Source organism: Oryx dammah, unplaced genomic scaffold, assembly GCF_014754425.2.
Source record: "Oryx dammah isolate SB20612 unplaced genomic scaffold, SCBI_Odam_1.1 HiC_scaffold_4, whole genome shotgun sequence".
Classification (NCBI taxonomy): Eukaryota; Metazoa; Chordata; class Mammalia; order Artiodactyla; family Bovidae; genus Oryx; species Oryx dammah.
The window spans coordinates 75,134,618-75,141,569 of NW_024070188.1; the positions used below are offsets into that span (position 1 = coordinate 75,134,618).

General features: G+C 41.5%; 1 protein-coding gene across 2 annotated transcripts in view; it reads left to right on the forward strand.

The window, feature by feature from the left end:
* The window catches only part of AKAP12 (A-kinase anchoring protein 12), a 117,329-nt gene extending 115,250 nt beyond the window's left edge, over positions 1-2,079 (forward strand). For both annotated transcript variants that reach the window (XM_040238683.1, XM_040238684.1), the window contains one exon: positions 107-2,079. The gene's annotated coding sequence lies outside the window, so the exon portion shown is untranslated. The remainder of the gene's footprint in view (positions 1-106) is intronic.
* The last annotated feature ends 4,873 nt before the right edge of the window (positions 2,080-6,952 follow it).

Below are 6,952 nucleotides of genomic sequence, written 5' to 3' on the forward strand. Positions count from 1 at the left end.
TCACCAGGGTTCCCATTGGCCGCATCTCACAACTCTTAGTGCTATTGCAGAAATGAGAGAGGAAAAGCAGATTTCATTTACTTTTGATTCTAACTTCCTTCCACAGTTACACTTGTGTACTTGCAAGACCAGAATGTGAAGACAAGTAGGGGAAGAAATGGAATGCTGCTGACGAGACCAGTCTTTCAGAACTTTGGAAACGGAAGAACAAACATGTCAACTGCTCATTTCCCGAGAACCCCTGACAATCCTGAGGCTTCATCGGGAGCTATAGCCAGATAACACTTCCTCTCGTCAAGACCACACTGACATTTTCCCTCGGTACCATATGATGTTTCTGATTCAAGGTCCTCAGTTCTTAGCCCGGAACTGGAGTTGGCAATTCTTGGTTCTGCTTCTCAAACTGGAGTATCATTCTTTATGTATTTATATGTATGATTCAAGTAACCCTCCTTCTGTATCTATTGTATAGTTTTTTTTTTTTTCTTAACGTCTAAGGAAATGTACAGCGTAGTGCAGTTCCTTTTGTATCACACATTATACGACGGGGCATGCCGCCACGGTGAAGTCTTGGGAAGCTTTCTGCTGCCTCAGTTATTATAGCCTTTGAAAACAGCTCTCTAGAAATAACATTCCTGATCAGAAGCTCCACCTCTTTTAAAATTCACTAAGGATTAGGTTCCATGTTCAGTATCACTCTGAAATAGGTCACTTTCCTATTATGCATATTATGCTAAAAATAAAAGGTGTTTGTTTTTTTTTTTTTTTTGCGGGGGTTGTTGGGGAGACATACAGAATGTCTCATTGTTACTGGGAAATTTTTCTTCCTAGCCCTGGGTGGAGGTTGGAAGGAAGTTTTTTTCAGGAGCAGATTAAGTTGGAGTCTTTTCTCCTAATTGTTACGGTTGTTTGGACGGATGCGTGTGCTTTCATTTTGAGGCAAAGTAGTGAAATGTTTTCACATTAGCAAGAAAAGAATTGACTGCTTTTGAGTCGACCTTACATGCTGGACCCCCATTCACACACAGCACGAAATAAGTCAGAATCTTTACAAATGGTATTTTGATAGATGCTGGATTGTTATCTGTGCCATATTTGTGCCCACTCTTTTAAGAACAATGTAGCATTATGTTCATTTGGATAAATTGTGATTTGACAACTGATTTCAATAAAACATTTGCTTCACTTAGATTTGCTGGATTTCTTAGATAATAGGAAGCCTGAGTCCTGTGTTTACTGCATCCGAAAAGCAGAGAAGCTAGAACTTTCTAATGTAGTCACTACACAGGGTCACTGCTTTACGTCGGTTTAAGTTTCAGATTAGGAGAAGTCAAGGGCAGAGAGGCCTCCACTGAAATAAACCAGGAGCGTTTCAGATTGAAGGTACTGAAACAATGCTACCATCTGGTGGTGCTTCCTGAAAAAGTTAGTTTTCTTTGTTAATATGTGTTAATGACAAATGTCTCTAGAAAGACATTTTAAGGCTTAGCAGTAAGAATGCCTTGCCTAACAGGCAATCTTGGAAAAAATTCTTTAAGTGTCAAAATGATTTCTAGTTCATGCTAATATACAAAAGATTCTGTCAGACAATTGCTACACACACAGAACCATCCCCTATCTACTGGAGAGTTTCTACTTTTTCATGGGTAGAGAACTGGTCTGGTGTATACACTTCTTAAATTTTACGTAAACTCAGTACTCCAGTTTGAGAACTTAAATTTCAACTGCCGATTAAATTATTTTAAAGCATAACACTCAAGCAAAACTAAACTAGAATAGTCCTTTTTTTTTTTTTTTTTTTTAGCCAAAAGACAGTTGGCTGTTAAAACTGGAAAGTAGTTTCTCATAAACCAACAAATCTGATTACAAAAAAAAAAAAAAAATTGGCCATATTAGAAATAACCCCTCATGTTAAGAGCATATGGCCTTGCAGTTGGAGAACATTTTAATATCTTTTTAGGAGTTATTTGCACATTTAATAGCCACTTGTGCTTAATTACTAAACTTTAAAATCTCCAAATTGAAAAACACTCTCTGATCTGAAGATCTTTCTTTTGCCAGCTTGAGACTTAAAAAAAATCTAAACACTGGTGTCAATTTCTGAAGATAACTGAAATTTGGAGATGACAGCAGTTTTTAAGGAGTTCATTTGACTTCTAATTATTGACTAACTTCCTTTCTATGGCAGGAAAAAGGTTTGTGCTGTTTTGAACAGATTAAAGATTTGTGTAGTTTATGATAATCATTTTCAGGGGGTTTAAATTCCATCCTGCCACTCATCCTATTGGCATTGGGTCTTGGCCAGGTCATTCTAGCCATCACTGTTGGTTTTTCAGTGGCAGTTGCTTGGTGACTGTGGTCTTTTGATGTGCCCTGGGTTACTCCCGTTCAAGTTCTGTACATGTGTCCCTTAAGCATCATTGTTTTATTAACAGGAGGAATGCTATTAACAGTAGCATGACATACAATTCTGTATTATAATTTTAAAGCTGCTGTTAAGTTGTGAAGTCCTTAAGCATCAAATGCAAACTGCAGAAGTTGGAGCAAGTGCCTAAACTTTGCTAATTTTTGCATTACTATGGAGCCATGTACAATAGAAAGGAATGCAAGATTTGTACACTCTTGCCGTTTCTTATACTTGAGGAATATAAAATGTTCCCCCTCAGGTTCTTTTGCTAATGGTACACCCGAGTTGCCTCTCTCTGCCACACAGATAACTTTGTTCCGATATTTTCCTTTGAGATATTGAAGGGCTGGAAATGTTAGCTTTCAGTGTAAGCTTCAAGCTTAGCGGTTTTCCTTTAATCTGAGACAATATTTGATTCTTACTTCTGTTTGGGGGTGGGGGGGATGCAGATTTTTCATTTATCTAAATAAAATGCAACCTAATTAAATACCATGGATTTTCTTTCTGTAATTTCACCTTAATTCAATTTTTATTGTTCTTTACCGTCCTGAGATTCATCACGCATTTCACTTCTACTTTTAACTATACTTAATCATCCCTAGTGACACTGTCCACAGAGCTTCCTGGGACTGTACGAGTGCACAGAAATCTCTTCAGTGATTCTTAAGCTTTTCGGGTTAGGGACCCCTTTGATTAGACGCTCATTAAGCCTCTGGCTGACCTCCAACCCCACAAATGAGCACGGTTTTATGCGGTTTTTGGATAGCCACACTCTGAAATCCCAACCGGGAACCAGAACCAGAGTTAGAAAACCCTTATCTGACAGCACGAAAGGAAATGGGCACAGTGCAAGGATTCTCAGGAAGAGGTTGCCACCTGAATGTGACCAGTGTTACATGGAAGAAAGAAAAGGAAGTCGCTCAGTGGTTGGTGTCTGACTCTGCAACCCCGTGGTGTAGCCCGCCAGCCTCCTCTGTCCATGGAATTCTCCAGGCAAGAACACTGAAGTGGGTTGCCATTTTCTCCTCTAGGGGATCTTCAGTCGAACACGGGTCTCCCGCACTGCAGGCAGACGCTTTACCCTCTGAGCCACCAGGAAGCCCCCTTAGCAATCCATATCCTATTGTTGGTATCACATGACTGCACTTCTAATGTGATTCTAGGGACGAATCTGCTGGGCAGCCTGGCACAATTTTTGTACAAATGCAAGTTCCTCCTTACCACCAAGTTCCTTACCATCTCCACCCCTATGGTATATCGCTGGAATTAGGTAAATGACTTGGTCCTCCTTTTATAAATTAGAAAATTGAGATATAGATCACCAGTCCTTATGTGATCACACAGTGTAGCTAAGGTGACCAGGACTTAGAGATGGCATTGTAGTGAATATAATCATGACTTTTTTTTAAAGTGCTGTCACAGCTTAGAAATCACCCCCCCCCACACACACTTTTTTGATGTTTAAATATTACAGGCATCTGTATAGTACATGCCAAGTTGATTCAGTCATGTTCGACTTTGCGACCCCATGGACCGTAGCCCGCCAGGATGGGATTCTCCAGGCAAGAATACTGGAGTGGGTTGCCATGCCCTCTTCCAGAGGATCTTCCCAACCCAGGGAGTCTCCTGCACTGCAGGCAGATTCTTTACCTACTGAGCTACCAAGGAAGCCCCCATCTGTACAGTATCCAAAGCAATCTTGTGACTTTTTGCATATTTTCCTATTTCTTGTTGACATGAAAAATTTTAACACGAGAGGTATTACATCCAGCCTTAAGAGAAACTTGCCTATAGATAGTATTCATATTTGGAAACCAGAGTTGGAATAATATTTCCTAAATGATGAAATTAGGACTCAATATGTTATTTTCCAACAACAGAATATAGTTTGCCAAGTCCTAGCACTAACTCACCCCTCTGCTTTTTCTTGTTTGTTCTAAAACTCCCAAATAACCTGGTATAATTAATAAGCACAAGGAGAATACTTTACATTAGGCTAACTTAAAACCACATTGTGTTTGATCCTAATTATGCTTGTTAGCCTCAGAAGCTCTCCTAATTCCAGGAAAAGCAGATGGGGTTTTCTTTAGGACTTGAAACTTGGACACAGATTTCCTTGTAAAGGCTTTATGGAAAGGGTACGGCCGCATTGGCCAGTAGACCATTTTAAAGAGTTGGATTTAAACTAAACTATTACTTACTAGTTTTAACAGAGAAGAGATGCTCTCCTATGATCCCCAAGGCAGTGTTGGGATTCTACCCCACTCCCCTGTCGTGTTTTGGTTAGGGTCTTAGGGGTGTGTTTAATGGTTAGGGTGTTAATGAGTTGGGACCAAAGATACTTGTGATCCTGCAAGGCCCAGGACAACCCTTCTTAAAAAAGGAAGTTTCTACCTAAAATGCCAATGCTTCTAGAGAATTGCTACTCGAGAATTATAGACGAGAGGTTAGGAGGAGACTAGCTAACATGTTACTATAGTAACAGCTATCATCACCACCACCATCATCATCACCAGCTAGCAAGAGATAATTGTTGTTTAGCCACTAAGTCGTGTCTGGCTCTTTGAACACATGAACACATGGACTGCATCACATCAGGCTCCTCTGTCTGTGGGATTTCCCAGGCAAGAATACTGGAGTGGGTTGCTGTTAGGGGAGTATATTAAACTAATGACACTTTGGCTTGGAGAGGTATGGGGGAAATCAAGAGATGGTTAGATGAATTTAACAGGACACAATACCTGATTAACTGTTGTGGGAATAGCATGGCGTGAAGAATGAAGTTTCTGGGGAATTCTCTGGTGGTCCGGTGGTTAGGACTTGGCGCTTTCACCGAGGTGGCTGAGGTTCAATCCCTGATTGGGGAACTAATATCCTGCAAGTTGTGCAGCGTGACTGAGAACAAAAACAAACCAACCAAACAAAACCCACACAAAAACAAAAATCCTTCAATCCCTTCCCCAAATAAAATGACAAGCCTTGAAAAAAAGAATGAAGTTTCTGCATTGCCAACCTGGATGTCAAGTCAGAAACTGACATGGGTGGGTAGCTAGATGGTAAAGAATCTGCCTACAATACAGGAGACTGGGTTCGATCCCTGGGTCCGGAAGATTCCCTGGAGAAAGAAACGGCAACCCACTCCAGTATTCTTGCATGGAAGTTCCCATGGATCGAGGAGCCTGGTGAGCTACAGTCCATAGGGTCTCAAAGAGTCAGACACGACTGAGCCACTGACACACACTGAAATGGGTAGAGGTGGCGATGATATTTGCTTGGAAAATGTTCAATTTGAGAGTCCTGTGAGATTCCCGAGGGAAAATGCAGGATCAGTAGCTGGATATATGGGTTTTAGAAAAAGACAGACATCAACGGCTCTCCTGTCCTCTCTCTGCCCTGGAAGGAACAGAAGGGAGAAAATAACCCTACGACATTGCTTGGAAATCTCATGCACAGACTCTGGTGGCAAAGAAAGATGAGGCTTACCCTGTCTCAGCAGTTTCCTCAGGTGCTTTGCAGGGTGCTTGATAAACTAGAGAGCAAAATGCACCATAGTACATTTACATCAGTAATTATAAGTTTTACTAAAACCACCCACCAGAAGCAACCTGATGACAGTTGTAATTTGATATATTCAGAATAATGACGTTGCTGTTTCTGAAATATTAATACCATAAACATCTTTTTTCAGAAATGTTCTTTTCGTGCATCATCTGCATTTCTTATCTTTCCTCCTCTCCCTGTTGCCTTCTCAGTTTCTGCGGTCTGCTAGCCCCTCTCCCTAGGGTGGAGGTGGGGGAGGAGCTCTGGCTGGAAGGGGGCCAAGCCTGCAAGGCCTCTCCCAGGGCTCCCTAGACCGTGCATCTTCCCGGTGCCCAGTTCTTTCTGGCTGGCTGCCTTCAGACCTCTGTCTGTTTCTGGGCATCTTCATCTAAATGGAAAGATAAAAGGATTATTTTGTCTTTCACTAATCAAAAAAAAAAAAAATCATAGAAATAAATTTAAATGGCTAACAGCAAGGAAGGATTTCCTAGGCAGAGAGATGGTAGCAGAAAGGACCCTGGATGGGGAGACCTGGATGCTGTAAATGACCAGCATTTGTTTTCTCACCCAGATCTTTGCCTTTCTTTGACTAAGGAAGATTGTCTAGGTGGCCTCCTCAAAAACTAGTTGGGGCATTTAATTACTTTGCTAACTCCTAAGTCACTTCAGTCGTGTCCGACTCTGTGCGACCCCATAGATGGCAGACCATCAGGATCCCCCGTCCCTGGGATTCTCCAGGCAAGAACTCTGGAGTGGGTTGCCATTTCCTTCTTCAATGCATGAAAGTGAAAAGTGAAAGTGAAGTCGCTCAGTCATATCCGACCCTCAGCAACCCCATGGACTACAGCCTTCCAGGCTCCTCCGTCCATGGGATTTTCCAGGCAAGAGTACTGGAGTGGGGTGCCATTGCCTTCTCCGTTTAATTACTTTGGCTGCATTCTTTTCTGTGGTCAGAGATTAGAGGCATTCAGAACGAGAACAGAGAGGTTTAGAACAAATCTTGTG